Source organism: Eubalaena glacialis, chromosome 5 (assembly GCF_028564815.1).
Source record: "Eubalaena glacialis isolate mEubGla1 chromosome 5, mEubGla1.1.hap2.+ XY, whole genome shotgun sequence".
Classification (NCBI taxonomy): Eukaryota; Metazoa; Chordata; class Mammalia; order Artiodactyla; family Balaenidae; genus Eubalaena; species Eubalaena glacialis.
This window is the reverse complement of record NC_083720.1, coordinates 73,575,915-73,593,717: the sequence shown is the minus strand read 5'-3', so window position 1 is coordinate 73,593,717 and position 17,803 is coordinate 73,575,915. Positions and strand designations below refer to the sequence as shown.

Below are 17,803 nucleotides of genomic sequence, written 5' to 3'. Positions count from 1 at the left end.
GGGAAGAGGTAAAGAATGCATTTAGGTAAAATGAATCCATCTGTACATGCAGATGGACGTTCTGGTTTTTACTCAAGAAAGAGATTCAGATATTACTATAAACTCTTAACTGAAGACATTGATTCAGTGTAGGATTTGGAACAAAAAAGCTAGTTAAATCTTAGCTGTTGTTACACACAATTCAGAAATGCCACCTTACCCATTTTCATGATTTTTCAACATCTACGATAGTTTCATCAATGTACCTTAAAAACATAATGCACTTAGAAAAAAGCCAACATATTAATCAGCAGCATAGAGGATTGAGTAAAGTAGACTCCTGTCCAACTCTTTGGTCTAGAAAGATAAATGCTGAGGAGACATGTGGACAGGGTGTGCCCTCTTATACCATGGCAACCTGAGCTCCATGGTACAGGGAGACCATTCATTTGCACCTTCTTTATTACCAAATAATGCCCCAGTGGCCCCCAATAGTTAGTTGAGCACATAAGATGTGCTAGGCTCCATGCTAAACTCTTTACATTGGATTATCTCACTTAATCCTCCCAACAACCCAATAAAGTGGGCAAGATTATTTTAAGCATTTTACAGATGAGGAGCCTGAGGCTCAGGGAGATTCAGGGGAATTTGGTTAGATGGTGGAGCCAGAGCTCAGAACAATACAGTCCGACTCCAGAGTGTACTCTGATAGCTCTCCTGAGCTATCCACACTGAACTACCCTCTTCCCCTCTCCTTCTGTTATTTTCCTTCCTGGTCAACAGAGTTGGACAACCTAGAAGAAAACATGAAGGTCTGCTTCAAACAAAACCAAAAGCAACCAGTTCTTCTGGGTATCATTCCATCCTCCTTAGTACTATAGATCCTAAGGTGTCTTCAGAGCAGCACTGGTGAATAGAAATATTCTGTGAGCCAGACATGTAATTTAAAAGTTTCTAGTTGCCACATTAAGAAAAAGCAAAACGCAACAAGTGAAATTAATCGTGAAATTAATCGTAATAGTATATTTTGTGTAGCCCAATATTTAAAAAATATTATAATTTCACCATGTAATCATATAAAAATTATTAATGAGATACCAGAAACAACTCAGGAGCTTGATATGTGCAATACAATACAGTACAATACAATGCAATTCAATAGAATATCTTATGCAGTGCAGTGGATAAAGTAAAATGTAGTCCTACCAAACAAAGTTAATGGAAACATATTTACACCACTTCAGTTTTAAATTTTAAATTAAAATTAATTAAAATGAAATAAAAAAAAATTAGTCCTCAGTTGTACTAGCCACATATCAAATGCTCAATAGCAATTTGTGATGAGTGGCTACCATATTGAATGGAGCAGCTCCATAGCAAAAGTTATTCTCTGTCTCCAAAGGCCTGGGGACTCCCAGATTCTCCATCCCCGCCCTATCCCTTGACCCCTCTCAGCCCCCATGTCATCTTCCCTGCCTGCCATGTACAGTTGTGCAGGTTATACACTGCAAAACTCTGTGATGTCATTCACATGGAAGATCTAGTAGATTTGTTTACTGTGACAGTTTTTTGGAAGATGGAAGTAAACTTTCTAAAGGAAGAGACACTTTTTCCTAGTTCATGCAAAGGCATTTTTTTTGAGGGGGAGGAGGCTGTGACTGTAGTCCTTTTATACCTTCCTAGCATTCCAGCAGTTGGCCCCAGGCATCATTCTCTTGTACGCTCAGCACTTTTCCAGTGCCTACAGCCTATGGCTGAAAGTAAGGAAGCAGATTCAGTCAACTTCTCCTCCCCGCAAAATAACGTCATGAAGCCATAGTCATTTTTCATGGTAGGTTACCTTGGAGCCATGTGTCTTATTCATAATTGTATCCCCAGTGCCTGGCACATAATAGGTACTCAACACATTTATTGATTTGAATTGTCATCTTAGAGTTCATTCAGGGCCCCTGTATTGTATTCTGAGTTGAGCTTAATGAATCTTGACCCAGGGCTGATTTATCCAAGTGCTGACTTGGCTCTCTCTTTCACCGAGTCACAGCTCACTCTTCAAGCTCACCCTAGTTCTAAATAATAATTGTCATGATTGTTATTATTACTAATAATAGCTACCATTTATTGATCACTTTATGTCAAGCATTGTGCTTAGCAGTTTATGTGCATTATATCATTTAATCTTTCCAAACAGCTCTAGAAGGTAGGTACTATTCTATTTTATAAGGAGGAAACTGAGGCACTGAGAAATTAAGTAATTTACCTGAGGTCACCCAGCTAGTAAGTGTCAAAGCTGAAATTTAAAACCAGTTCTGTCTGACTTCAAAGCCCTTCTGTGCTTAAGCAACAAGACTGGGCTTCTTTTTTGGTATCTGGGGCCTGACTGACAAGTGACCACGCTGTCTATAGTAGACTTATTCTTTGTTTGCCCAGACTTCCTTCCTCTGGGGAACATCTCTGTCCACAATCCATGTGGTTTGGGTGGGGTTGACACCAATACCAGGGATGGTCATGTGACTCAGCTTTGGCCAATCTGAGAAGTGCCTTGTTCATCTGACCAAGTGATTGGTTCGGGGTGAGCATATGACCCAGGCTCACTCAAATCAGGCTCCTTTTCTGCTCCAGTTTAGGAAAGGAGTCATTCTTTTCCTCTGGGATTTTTTGGCTGCTGGAGTGATGTAGCCTAGAGCTCCTGGTGGCTATCTTTCCACTAGGATTCAGATGTGTCTGAAGGATTCAGATGTGTCTGAAGCTTCCGGGACTTCTTGGTTATGTGAGCTAATACATTCCTTTTGTTGTTGTTGTGTGCCTAAATCTAGTTATTTGCAATTGAAAACCCTGCCTAATAGACAGACTTTTCAGAAGATATTTTTGTCTTGCATTCCCCATTGCCGTTCTCTGTCTACCGTTTGGATGAGCTCACTAGATCTTGGGCCTTGGTGCCTACTGTTGTCTGCCCCGTGCCTGGAGATCTTTTTTTTTTTTTTTAATTTTTATTTATTTATTTATTTATGGCTGTGTTGGGTCTTCGTTTCTGTGTGAGGGCTTTCTCTAGTTGCGGCAAGTGGGGGCCGCTCTTCATCGCGGTGCGCGGGCCTCTTACTATCGCGACCTCTCTTGTTGCGGAGCACGGGCTCCAGACACGCAGGCTCAGTAGTTGTGGCTCACGGGCCCAGTTGCTCCGCGGCATGTGGGATCTTCCCAGACCAGGGCTCGAACCCGCGTCCCCTGCATTGGCAGGCAGATTCTCAACCACTGCGACACCAGGGAAGCCCCGATCTTTGATCCCTGTAAACACTGTACATGTTCAGCTTGCTTCTTCCCTTTCTGGTCTATGAGCCCTGCCCTAGTGAAGGGAGATACCACACCCAACCCAATCCCTCCCTGATACTGCCCCCAACCCGCTACCCCCATGGCATAGCCCACTCACAGGGATAAGGATTGTGCCATGAGTGGAACACTAGGGAAATCTGTTCTTTGCAGACATTAGAAAAATTACTCATCAACGTACTTTCGAATGTTGATCAAAGACTGTTGAATTCTTAACTCATCTGGCCCCTGACACTGTCTGGGATCTCAGCCAGTTTAGGTTAAGGCATCGCCTCTTATCCCCAGTTTCCTTGGCTCCCAGCCTTTCTGATCAGCTGTCTTCTTGTGTACTCTCAACTAACTGCCCTGTGATTCTGAGCTTCCATCCTTCTACTGGCTTCCTTCCCAAATCTTTCCGGTGGCCCTCTGAGGGCATTGTTCCATTGTGAATCAACATTCCCACACCCCAGCCGTCTCACAGAGTGAAAACACTCCCGTTTCTGCAGCTCTCTCTGCTGTAGCCTTCTCTTGGCTTCCCTTTGCTGCTTCCAGGTCATGCCACAACCCTTTCTCCTTTAGCGTTCAAGCCATTCTTGCAAATACCCTTCTGGTTTCTCCTTTTGTCACCAACCTCTTGGTCATTCTGCTTGATAGACTCACCTGGTTCATGGTCTTCTCTTCCAGCTCTGCCATCTCTGCATTCATATGTACAACTAACTTTCTGTATCTGTGATAAGTTTTGCAGTAGCCTTGAGGTAGTTAAAAGGAGTAGCTAATTGTGGCCAGAGTGGGATATAAGGGAGACTTCATAAAAGAGATTACCTATGATCAGGACCTTAAAAAATGAGTAGGATTTCAACAGGTGCTCTTCTAGGCAGAGAGAACAACTCAAACAAAGGCATGGGGATGTGAAAATGTTTAGTTGCTTGAGCTCTTGGAAATAAATGGTAGGATGGGAAGAGGGAACCCAGATGGGATTTGACATGATTATATGTACTTAAGATTAAGGAATAACCCTAAGGAGGATCCAGCGTGGAGAATGCAAGTGAAGGACCAGCCTTTATTATTTTTTATTTATAGTTTTAAAAAAAATTAATTAGTTTATTTTTGGCTGCGCTGGGTCTTCGTTGCTGCACGCGGGCTTTCTCTAGTTGCGGCGAGCAGGGGCTACTCTTCGTTGTGGTGCACAGGCTTCTCATTGCAGTGGCTTCTCTTGTTGCGGAGCACGGGCTCTAGGCGCGTGGGCTCGGTAGTTGTGGCATGCGGGCTTCAGTAGTTGTGGTTCGCGGGCTCTACAGCACAGTCTCAGTAGTTGTGGCGCACAGGCTTAGTTGCTCTGCAGCATGTGGGATCTTCCCGGACCAGGGCTCAAACCTGTGTCCCCTGCATTGGCAGACAGATTCTTAACCACTGCGCCACCAGGGAAGTCCCCACCAGCCTTTATTATTAAAGGGAGAAGTACTTTGAAGTTTCCAGGCATAGGAGGATATTGTAAATTACAAGATTGAAACTCCGTTGGGTTGATTATAAAAAGAAGAGGAGTAATTAAAGCAGTTGAAGGAAGTCCATAATAAGACTGAGGATGAAGAGAGAAGGGATAGTGGAAGAAAAGGTGGGAGGATTTGCAGAGCATACTGGTCATGAGGGTGCAGGGAGCAGGGCAGAGAAACCAGGCAGGACATCTGCTGCTTAGGAGATGGGAGAGATTGAGGCCCTGCCTGGTGACAGGTGTTTGAAAGTGTAGGATGCTGGGGGAAAACAACTGCATACTAGATGTGAATCAAAGTAGTTGGCCTTTTAATTACCTTATGTATAAAGAGTAAGATGTTTATTTCATGATGGTAAAAATGACTTAAATTATGTAAGCTTGGGAATTCCCTGGTGGTCCAGTGGTTAGGATTCTGCGCTTTCACTGCTGAGGGCCCAGGTTCAGTCCCTGGTTGGGGAACTAAGATCCTGCAAGCCATGTGGCATGGCTAAAAAAAAAAAAAAGTAAGCTTAAGATGTTTCTCAAACTGTTCTATAGAATACTACAACTCTGGGAGATGTTAATCAGGTTAATCAGGTTCAAGGGAAATAGAATGAGTTCTATGATCAAATAAGGTTGGGAAATACTGCATTCTATATGATTCACAGAGCCTATTCACGTATTAAAGGTTTTGAGAAATGTGCACAAGGAACCAGTTTGACATTGTTTAACCCAGATTTCCCCAAATATATTTGTTTATTCAGCAAGCATGCAGTAAACACATACTATGATAGTATAATTTGGCCACTGTGCTGGCCACTGGTCCTGCAGTAGAGAATAAAATCAGCCCATGTCCCTGCCCTTGTGAGATTATGGTCTGGTGTAATCTAACAGGTTTTGAGTGTTCTGGAACAGCTTGGGAAGCTTTGAGGTAACGTGTTTAGATATTCTTGTTTGTGGTCTGCAATGGAGCAGAGCAGATTATCTGCCAGCCTGTCTCTCTGCATCCCTGTCTCTGCATTATGCCAATACCTCCACTTCTTCTCAGAATGTTTCCTGCAGCTCCTGCCTTGGGGATGGACAGAGCTGATGACAAGGTAACTTTCAGGTCTGGGAAGTTGGTGACTTGCCCGAGGTCACCCAGCTAGTTAGTGGCAGAACCAGAGCCAGAACCCAGCTCTTTGGATTCTAGGTCCTATGCTCATTCCATTCTTGGTGAGAAGGGACAATTTGGAATGCCTAAAAACTGAAAAAAAATTAGGTAGACTAACGGGTTGAGTGAGATACTATGGATTATGCCAATTTCATCAATAATAGCGGGGCTGATTTAGATATCACCACCACCACCACCATCATTGCCATCACTAATGTTGAGTAATTACTGTGATCCATGTACTGTGCTAAGCGCTTTATATATATTTAATTTCTACAACAACTCTGTGAAGTAGTAATTATTACCCCATTTTATAGATGAGGAGACAAGCTCAGAAAGGTGAGTGGTATATCCATGTTTACACAGCTAGGAAGGAACACAGAGCCAGGCTTCCATTCTAGGCTGTTTTTAGAGTCCACACGCTTAACTTCATTTTATATTAGGTGAGTTTATTTTTTTCTTTGCTTCTAAAATTTCCTCTCAGAATCAGTCTGTCTTTTTTCCCTTGCCATTTCAGTTTGCCTGGCTCTTTCTCTGTGTAAAAACCTGATCTCAGGGACTTCCCTGGTGGCACAGTGGTTAAGACTCCACGCTCCCAATGCAGGGGGCCCGGGTTCGATCCCTGGTCAAGGAACTAGATCCCACATGCATGCTGCAACTAAGAGTTCCCATGCCACAACTAAGGAGCCTGCAGGCTGCAACTAAGGAGCCCACCGTCCGCAACAAAGGAACACACATGCCACAACCAAGACCCAGCGCAACTAAATAAATAAAATAAATATGAAAAAAACCCTCCTGATCTCAGAAAGGATCTGATCTTTTATTTATTCCATGTCAGGTAGCATTCTTCAAGTATTTAGTGAGTACTTACTATGTGAAGGAACTATTTTAGGAGCTGAGGATCCAGTGGTGAATACACAGACCAGGTTCCTGCTCGTGTGGAACTCACAATCAGTGGGGGATCACACAATTAAACACAATCAATAAAAATGTCACATAGTGATGAGTATCATGCAGAAAATTTAAATCCCTGTTTTAATTTAACCAGAGTGACTAGTTATCTACTTTAGATTGTGTGGTCAAGGGAACGCCTTTTTGCGAAAGTGACATTTAGGCTGAAATATGAGTTATAAGAAGTTATTGGTTAGAGAGTGAGCAAGAGGGAACAAGTGGAGTGATTTTCTAGGTAGAGGGAACATGATTTGCAAAGACCTCGCCATGCTGTGAGTTTGCTGTGTGTGAAGGACAGGAAGAAGGCTGGTGTGGTTGATGCATAGTGGGTCAGGGAGAGAGTGGTACTAGATGAGGTTGGACAAGTAGGTGATGTACTAAGTTAAGAGATTTTTAGTCTAAATTCAGGGAGGCCATTAGTGGGTTTAAGTAGGACTGAGGACATAAGCTGATTTATGTTTTTAAAAGTTTGTGTTGATTGATGAATGGAGAAAGGATTATAAGAAGATAAGGAAGGAAGTAGTGAGACCTAGTAGGAGGATGCTAAAGTAGTCCTGACAAGGGATGATGGTGGCTGTATCAGTTATTGCCACAGTAATGCCATGCAACAAACATCCCCATAAACTTAGTGGCATATAGGAATAAGGATTTATTTTTGCTCGAGTCAGTGGGATGGTTGGGTAGTTCTGCCGTTCTGGGCCAGGCTCAGCTGATCTTGACTGGGCTTCCCCATGTCTATGATCAGCTGTCGGTCAGGTAGGTAGCTCTGCCATATTGCCTGGTTTTCCTGATGTGTTTGGCAGGGCCGGATGGCTGTCAGCTGTCTAGTATGGCCTCGGCTGAGATGGCTGGGACAACTTTGCTCTCCTCTGTGTGTTTATGTTACATCCCTCTAGTAGGCTAGCCTGGGCTTATTCTCAGGCTGGCCCAGTCATAGTCTCATGGTGATCACAAAGAAGCAAAAAGGAAGTAGAAATGAGTAAGCAGATTTTTAAGCCTTAGCTTGTGTCAAATTTGCTACTGTCCCATTGGTCAAGGCAAGTTGCAAGAGTACATCCACAGTTAGTATAGGAGGGCGTTGCCAAAGAGCAGGGATACAGAGAGGTGTGAAAAGATGCAGAGAGGCATGAAAAATCAGGGCCATTAGTGCAATCAATCTACTGCACTAATGGGAGAAAAGAGAAGTAGAGACTTGAATATTCAAGTTTAGAATATTTTGGTGGTACAGTCTGAAGACCATGCTGATGGATTAGAATTGAGGTATGAGGGAGAGGAATGAATCAAAGATAACTCTTAGATTTTTGGCTGGGCAGCTGGGCAGATGGTGAGGCCATTTACTCAGATAGCAAAGACTAGGTAAAGAACAAATTTTAGAGGACTATCTAGCACTGTGTTTTAGCCATGTTATGTTTGGGATACTTGTTAGATAGTCAAATAAAGATGTCAGGTTTGCAGTTGAATATATAAATCTGAGGTTCTTGGGGACAGGGCTAAAGATGTAGATTTCAGGGTTATCAACCTATAGATGGTATTTCAAGCCATCCAACTGGATGAGGCAGCCCCTGAGGAGGAGGTATAGATGAAGAAGCAAAGCAAGCCCAGGATAGAGCCCTGGTGCACACCAGTGTTTAGAAGTAAAGCAGAAAAATAGAAGCCAGCAAAGGAGACTGAGAAGGTGCAGACTCTAAGATTGGAGAAAAATCCAGGAAACTTTGGTGTCCCAGAGAACCAAGAGAATCTAAGCATTTCAAGGAGAGAATGGTCAGCTGTGTTTAACACTGTTGGGAGAGACAAGAACTGGGAAGTGACCATTGGGTCTGGCAACAAGGCTGTTCTTGGTGACTTTGACAAATGCAGTCTTAGTAGAATGATGGAGACAGAAGCCCAACTGGAGCAGTTTGAGGAAAGCACATGAGTTGAGAAGCAGGGACAGCAACCCTAATCCTGTCTTGCAAGAACTTTTGCTGTAAAGGGACTCAGAAGTGATATGGTAGCTGGAGGTGAATGTGGGTCATGGCAAAGATTTATGTTTGGGAACGTAAGTGATGCTGCTGTACCAAAGGGGATGATCTAGTAGAGAAGGAACAGGTGCACTGAAGAGGGGGAAACTGTAGGCCAGAAATGTTTGAAATGGCAAGAGAGGATGGGACTGAGAATTTAGGATAAACTTAGTCAGTGTGTTACCTTCCTCAGGGGTACTTGGGTGCTGTGTTTTATTTCTCATTTTGGAATGAAGAGGTATATTTACCATTGGAACAGTTTCAGCCATCTCTAGGGTAGGGAAGAATATGAGTTCTGTTGTGACACTGGGCAGACTGAATGTCTCTGTGTTGGGCTCATTCAGCTTCTGTTGTAGAGAAGAGACCTCTTTGGAATTACTCTATCTCTGTTGGTGGTGTTCAGTTTTTCTTATAATGATAGAAAAGCTGATAAATTCAGTTTCTTAGATTTTGATATGGGTAGCAAGTTTGGCAGGTCCTGGGCAGAGCTAAGAAGGGAATGTGAATGAATGTGCCACTTCCTCCTCCAGGTTCCTATACCAGTATGACCTGATGTTTTGATCAATTCAGTAGATCCTAGATCAGGCACGTGTTCTGGAATTCCAGCTGAGAGGTAGAAGTTTTGCCTTTTATGCTTTTTAAGCCACTGTTACTTCAATTTGAAAGTATAATGTAAAGCAACTATATCTAATAAATGGTAATTTTAAATGTATTTTGTTTAAGGTCAAGTATACATTTGGTGGTATTTAAGCAGCTATTTTCATCAGCCTTCCTGGGGTCTGTGCTTTGTGTGTGGTGGGTGAGGATGGCGGTGTGAAGAAATGCAGTACCCTGTCTTAGAGTGTCTTTACAGCCTTGGAAGATTTTTTGTTCAGTTGCTTTGAATCTGCTTTGCTATTTCACTCGTTTAAATTATTGGTGTCTACTCATCCAATTCATATTGTGAATTGAGAACCACATCTGTCGCCACTCTGCCTTTTACAGCTTTCTGATTTGGTGGAAATAATACTGAAAAGGACATCTGCTAGGGTCTTAGTAATTCTTATATATAGCAGTCTGAGGACTGTTAATTCAGAGTTAGCAGAACTATCATGAAGTCAAGAAGCAAGACGTAAATCAGATGAAGTCAGAGTCTCAAAATGTAAATGTTTCTAGTGTGAAGCTGTAGATCTTTGGAACTGTTGCTGTTTTTTGTTACATTAGGTCTTTCAGGAGGGTATATCTGAAAATACTTGGCCTATCAGGAAGGTGGTACCTATTAGCCTTCAAAAATTTTTACAACAAATATATTGATTATTTTATCATTAATGTAATATTTACATTTCTGTCACATATTGGAGAGTAAGTCTTAAACTAAATTTCATTCAACGTTTGTTGAAAATGAGCTTAAGATAGTGTTTAACACTCTTTGCCGCGTCTACTGTGAGAATGAAGACCATTCTCGGCACTCAGACTGTTGACATTACAGAAAATGTCATTACTTTGAAGGGATGCACAGTTATGGTGAAGGGCCCTAGAGGCACCCTGTGGAGGGACTTCAGTCACATTAGTGTAGAACTCAGTCTCCTTGGAAAGAAAAAGAAGAGGCTCCAGGTTGACAAATGGTGGGGAAATAGAATGGAACTGGCGACTGTTAGCACGATGTGTAGTCATGTACAGAACATGATCAAGGGTGTTACCCTGGGCTTCCGTTACTAGATGAGGTCTGTGCTTGCTCACTTCCCCATCAATGTTGTTATTCAGGCGAATGGTTCTCTTGTTGAAATCCAAAAATTTTGGGGTGAAAAATACATCTGCAGGGTTTGGATGAGGCCTGGCGTTGCTTGCTCAGTATTTCAAGACCAGAAAGATGAGTTGATTCTTGAAGGAAACGACATTGAACTTGTGTCAAATTCAGCTGCTATGATTCAGCAAGCCACAACAGTTAAAAACAAGAATATCAGAAAATTTTTGGATGATATCTATGTTTCTGAAAAAGGAACAGTTCAGCAGGCTGATGAATAAGATCTGAGTGGTCAGGCTACAGAAACAGCAAGATGCCAAATGATTTTCGGACTCGTTTGTGATATTTTAAAGATGCAATAAAACCTCTTTTGATTTGGGGAAAAAAAAAAGTAGATAGTGTTTAACAGATGTAGCCCAAGGATCATTTCTATTTACCTAATTCTGTACTGTACTCCTGTTTCTTGAGTTAACAAGAATACCTGTCTAGCTCAGCCCAGAGAGAAATGATTTTATCAGGCTTTATTTACTAAGCTATTATCAAGTGTTAATATAAGAAATAGCCAGGTGAGGAATGTTTTTATAATTTCTGCCCAAACTTCTATTGAAGATGTATCATGTAATATCTTTCATTGTCCTTTATGATCATATAAACTAGTTTGTCCTTAGAATTTAATGACAGGGAAAGTTTTTCTTTTGATCAATTGGTTTGTATCTTATGATAAAAAATTATTATCCTGTGAAGCATTATGTTATCCTTTGTTCCCTGGATTTTGAGGAGCTCCAAATCTAATGCTCTGATTATCAGTGTGCAGTAGCATTGTAGTATCTGTGCATTCAACTTAGGGGAATTAAACTCTATGGGTTAACAAAGAAAAGAGAGAAAGAAACAACATTTTTTTAAAAGCTTGGACCCCTTTTTAAAAATTTAATTATTGTTTTATTTTGGAGTATAGTTGTTTACAATGTTGTGCTAGTTTCAGGTGTACAGCAAAGTGATTCAGTTATACATATACATATATTCATTCTTTTTCAGATTCTTTTCCCATACAAGTTAGTACAGAATATTGAGTAGAGTTCTCTGTGCTATACAGTAGGTCCTTGTTGATGATCTGTTTTATATATAGTCGTGTGTATATGTTAATCCCAACCTCCTAATTTATCCACCCCCCCCACCCCGACCTTTCCTCTTTGGTAACCATAAGTTTGTTTTCTAAGTCTATGGGTCTATTTCTGTTTTGTAAATAAGTTCATTTGTATCATCTTTTTAGATTCCAAATATAGGTGATATCATATGATATTTGTCTTTCTCTGACTTACTTCACTTAGTATGATAATCTCTGTGTCCATCCATGTTGCTGCAAATGGCATTATTTCATTCTTTTTTTAATGGCTGAGTACTATTCCATTGTATATATGTACCACGTCTTCTGTTTTTTTAAATAAATTTATTTATTTAATTTATTTATTTTTGGCTGCATTGGGTCTTTGTTGCTGCGCGCGGGCTTTCTCTAGTTGTGGCGAGCGGGGGTACTTTTCCTTGTGGTGCGCGGTCTTCTCATTGCGGTGGCTTCTCTTGTTGTGGAGCACGGGCCCTAGGTGCGTGGGCTTCAGTAGTTGTGACATGCGGTCTCAGAAGTTGTGGCTCACAGGCTCTAGAGCACAGGCTCAGTAGTTGCGGCTCACGGGCTCAGTTGCTCTGCGGCCTGTGGGATCTTCCCAGACCAGGGCTCGAACCCGTGTCCCCTGCATTGGCAGGCGGATTCTTAACCACTGCGCCACCAGGGAAGCCCCTGTACCACATCTTCTTTATCCAATCCTCTGTCGATGGACATTTAGGTTTCTTCTGTGTCTTGGCTATTGTAAATAGTGCTGCAGTGAGCATTGGGGTGCATGTGTCTTTTCGAATTATGATTTCTCCATATATATGCCCAGGAGTGGAATTGCTGAATCATATGGTAGCTCTATTTTTAGAGAAACAATTTAAAGAGTGTCGGTGCTTCTATTCACCATTTTACTTTGGGAGCATATGCCCCAGAGGGTGTGTGCATTGGGAGATGCAGGAACCTCCCGCTTCCTTGTCTTAGTCTGCCAAGGTTTTTCCATGAGCATCTCATAGTGCCGAATGTGATTTTAGTGGTTAAAGATAAGTTTTTCACACAAACTGTCCCTTGAGTCCAAACCAACTATTGATACTTTATCTGATACTAAATCAAATAACCAAAAATCTGTTTTTCTCTCTGCTAGGTTGTTAGATTGTTTGCAAAAAGTCCTCCATAATTCCTTTCCCCGTACGTACTCCACCTTGAAGAATCACCTCCAATTCTGAATCTGGGCTTGGCCATGTGACTTGCTTTGGCCAATGAGATAATAGCAAAGGTAAATCATTCAGAGACGTGAAATGTGTTGTGTATTGGGGCTTGCTCTCTCTTACTGCTCTTGGAACCTTAAGAACTACATGTATAAATCCAGGTTGTCCTGTTGAAGAGACCACATGGAAGGGAAGTGAGGTGTCCTGGCTGATAGCCTGCAAGTGCTTGAAATGTGCGTGAGGCCGTCCTAGACATGCAGGCCAGAATTGCCCACCCAACAGAATCAGGAGCAATAATACATTTTTATTGTTTTTATGCTAGTAGTTATGGAGTGGGGTTTTTTGGTGGTGGTCATTCTCATCAAAAGCTAACTAATATAACTTCCAGTGCTAGTGGACATTTTTGCTGATGCTATGTTGGACTTATCCAGGGATAGTATGGCCATGTCTTCTGTGGAATGTTCAAGGCTAATTTTGATTATATTCAGTTTCTGCTGTACATGCTGATGTGAGAACCAACCTCCACATAAGCTTTGGTTCCACTCTGTTTTATTCCTTCCTTTTGGTTTCTAATTTCTCCTTTTACTTTTAATTCTCATCTGTATATTGTTTACATGTTGTGCCTGTATTTTCTCTTAAATTTCTTTTATTGAGAATAAATTCAGGTAACATAAAAACCACCATTTGAACCATTTTAAAGAGCACAGTACTGTGGTTTTTAGTATCAATATATTTACAGTGTTGTATAACCACCACCACTATCTAATTCCAGAAGATTTATATCACTCAAAAAAGAACCTGATACTCTCTCCCCTGCCCCCCCCACCCCATTCTTCCTTCATCCCATCCAAACAGTAATCTACTTTTTTTCTCTATTGATTTGCCTATTCTGGGCATTTCATATAAATGGAATGAATACAACATGTGGCCTTTTGTGCCTGGCTTCTTTTCCTTAGTATAATGTTTTCAAAGTTCAGTCATGTTGTACTATGTATCAGTACTTCATTCTTTTTTATGGTGGAATAACATTCCATTGTATGGGTATATATATATATATATAGAGAGAGAGAGAATGAATAAATAAATAAATAAATAAATAAATAAATAAATATATATATATCACCATTCATCAGTGTATGAGCATTTGGATCGTTTCCACTTTTTGGCTCTTATGACTAATACCACAATGAGCATTAGTATACAAGCTTTTGTGTGAATATATGTTTTCAGTTCTCTTGGGTATATACTTAAGAGTGGAAATGCTGTGTCATAGCTTAACTCTGTGTTTAACTTTTGAGGAACTGCTGAAATGTTTTTCACAGTGGCTGCACCACTTTACACTAGTAGTATTTGAGGGTTCCAGTCTTTCCATATTCTTGTCAATCCTTATTTTCCTCTTTTTTTTTTTTGATTATAGCCATTCTAGTGTGTGTGTAGTAGGATCTCATTGTGCTTTTGATTTATATTTTTCTAATAACTAGTGATGCTGAGCATCTTTTCATATGTTTATTAGCTTTTTGTACATCTTTGGAGAAATGTCTATTTAAGTCCATTACCTGTTAAAATTTTGTTGTTGTTGTTCAGTTGTAAGTGTTCTTTATATATTCTGGATACTAGACTCTTATTGGGTATATCATTTGCAAATATTTTCTCCCATTCTGTGGGCTGTCTTTCCACTTCCTTGGTAGTGTCCTTAGACATACAGAAGTTTTTAAGTTGAAGTCCAGTTTATCTATTTTTCTTTTGTTGCTTGTGCTCTTGGTGTCATGTTTAAGAAACCATTATCTAATCTAAAATTATGAAAATTTACAGCTACGTTTCCTTCTGAGGGTTTTTTGATTTGAGTTCTTACATTAAGTCTTTGATCCATTTAGAAATCATTTTTGTTTGTGGTGTGAAGTAGGGGTCTAAATTCATTCATATCCAGTTGTCCCAGCACCATTTATTGAAAAGACTACTCTTACCTCGTGGAATGGTCTTGGCATGCTCGTCAAAAATCAGTTGCCCATAGATATATGGGTTTCTTTCTGGACTCCCAATTCTATATCGTTGATCTGTGTATCTATCTTTATGTAATACCACACTGTTTGGATTACTGTAATATTGTGGTAAGTTTTGAAATTGGGAATGTGAGTCCTCCAACCTTTTTTTTTTTTTTTTTTCCCAAGATTAACTTGGCTATTCAGCATTACTGTATGAGTTTTAGGATCAGCTTGTCCATTTGTACAAAAAAAGAAAAAAAAATAGGCAGTTGGAATTTTGATAGAGTTGCGTTGAATCTGTAGAGCCATTTGGAAAGTTTGTTATTTTAGCAATATTAGGAATTTCAATCCATGAACATGGATGACTTTCCCTTTATTTAGGTCTTCTTTAATTTCTTTCAACAACATTTTTTGGTTTTCAGTGCATAAGTCTCACACATCCTTGGTTAAATTTTGTTCATGTATTTTTTTTTAATTTATTGAAGTATAGTTGATTTACAATGTTGTGTTAATTTCTGCTGTACAGCAGAGTGATTCAGTTATACATATATATATTCTTTTTCATATTCTTTTCCATTACGTTTTATTACGGGATATTGGATATAGTTCCCTGTGCTATACAGTAGAACTTTGTTGTTTATCCATTCTATATGTAATATTTTGCATCTGCTAATCCCAAACTCCCAATCCATCTTCCCCACTCCCCTCCCCCTTGACAACCACAAGTCTGTTCTCTATGTCTGTGAGTCTGTTTCTGTTTCATAGATAAGTTCATTTGTGTCATATTTTAGATTCCACATATAAGTGATATCATATGGTATTTGTCTTTCTTTTTCTGACTTAATTCACTTAGTATGATAATCTCTAGGTCCATTCATGTTGCCGCAAATGGCATTATTTCATTCTTTTTTTAATGGCTGAGTACTGTTCCATTGTATATATGTACCACATCTTCTTTATCCATTCATCTGTCTATGGACATTTAGGTTGTTTCCGTGTCTTAGCTATGATAAATAGTGCTGCTATTGTTCATGTATTTTTATTGTAAGGTGTCTCAATTTCTCACTGGATGTACACAAGGTATAAATTATAAATCAATAAAAATAAAATTTTTAATGTAGCTTGTCAGCTATCTAATGTAGCCAGACTTTTACTATAGAAGTCTGGGAGTAAGGACACTAGATTTCTAGTCTCAAAGGTATTATTATTGTTGTTGTTGTTATATTGGTTACATTCTCTTTGCTTTTATTTATTTATTTATAAAGTGGTACTTGCTATGGGACTCTTGCACATTTTAATTTCTTAGTGATTAATAGTAACACTATGAAAAATAAACTAAAATGATAACACTAGGAGGAAACACTTACATGACTCTTAAGTGCCACGTACTCTTCTGAGTGCTTTATGTGTACGAACTTATTTAATGAAATGAAATACTGAGTGGGGGTGCAGTTTTTTTTTTTTTTATAAATTTATTTACTTATTTTTGGCTGCATTGGGTCTTCGTTGCTGTGCACGGGCTTTCTCTAGTTGCAGCCAGCAGGGGCTACTCTTCGTTGCGGTGCGCGGGCTTCTCATTGCAGTGACTTCTCTTGTTGCGGAGCATGGGGTCTAGGCACCCGGGCTCAGTAGTTGTGACTCGCAGGCTCTAGAGCGCAGGCTCAGTAGTTGTGGTGCACGGGCTTAGTTGCTCCGCAGCATGTGGGATCTTCCCGGACCAGGGCTCGAACCCGTATCCCCTGTGTTGGCAGGCAGATTCTTCTCAACTGGGAAGCCTGGGGGTGCAGTTTTAAAAGTTAAAGGACTGTGTGATTGTGTGTTTGTGTGTGTGAAACCTTACCTTCTGAATGGCATTGAAAAAAGGACTGTGTGATTGTGTGTTTGTGTGTGTGAAACCTTACCTTCTGAATGGCATTGAAAAAAGGACTGTGTGATTGTGTGTTTGTGTGTGTGAAACCTTACCTTCTGAATGACACTGAAAAAAAAACAACCCATAATTTTAGCCTAGAGTTCTTAAAAAATTGCTATGGTGAGTAGTTAGTTTTTAAAAATTAAGATACTGATAACAGTATTAATGAACAAAGAGAGAGAGGTAGTATTTGTCAACTCAGCTTTTTTGGACTCTGATATTTATATTATCAGTAGAGAGGTTTGGACCTAGTGATTTCTAATCATTGGAGTACCCAGCTCTCATTTTCTGTAATCAAATAACCTGAATATGAATAACCTGGGTACACCCCTGTCCTCTGTGTGGCATTTGAGAAGGATGTTGCAGGGGAGGGCTCTTTAAGGCATTAGAGAGAAACCCCACTGGAGTGTAAGCTCCAAGAAGGCAGGGCCTGTGTCTTCCCTTGCACTGTTGTATCTCTGTCACAGCGCTTGGTATACAGTAGATTTTAAACAAACCTTATTTGGTTGAAAAATGAATGAACAAACAAACACAAGGCTGGAAAGGAATCATTTTGGATTTCGATTTCTTTTTGATAGTGGAAATAGCATTCTCTCCTTTGAGAGTATGTGTACGTATTTGGATGGGAATGGGGAAGAGGAAGGATTACTGAAATAGAATATATTTAAATGAATAGAAGCTGTTTTTACTGTTTGTTTTTCTTCAAACTCACCTTGCATTTCATGCGACTGAGCCCTTGCTCCACTATCTTCCTTGGGTGACAACTAACTCAGCCTTTACCCAGCTCAGACATCATCTCCTCTGATTATCTTTCCACCTCCTACCTCTGGGCAGAGCCGAAGCTTGTATCCATCTGTGGTGTAGCACTTATCACGTGGTTAATGACATCATTAGCTTCTGTCATATATGTCCTTTCTCCTAGGCTGTGGACACCTTACTGGATGTGTCTTACGCTTTATTTTGTGTCCCATCTGGCACTTAGCAGATGCTTAGTTAACAGTTGTTGAATGTGTAGATGTGTATCA

The 17,803-nt window shown here is 40.4% G+C and overlaps 1 protein-coding gene and 1 pseudogene across 1 annotated transcript in view; both read left to right on the top strand.

The window, feature by feature from the left end:
* Positions 1–17,803, top strand: part of TEC (tec protein tyrosine kinase) — a 149,415-nt gene that overhangs the window by 10,851 nt on the left and 120,761 nt on the right. The gene's annotated exons all lie outside the window — the stretch shown is intronic.
* LOC133092141 (large ribosomal subunit protein uL6-like) lies at positions 10,283–10,858 on the top strand (annotated as a pseudogene).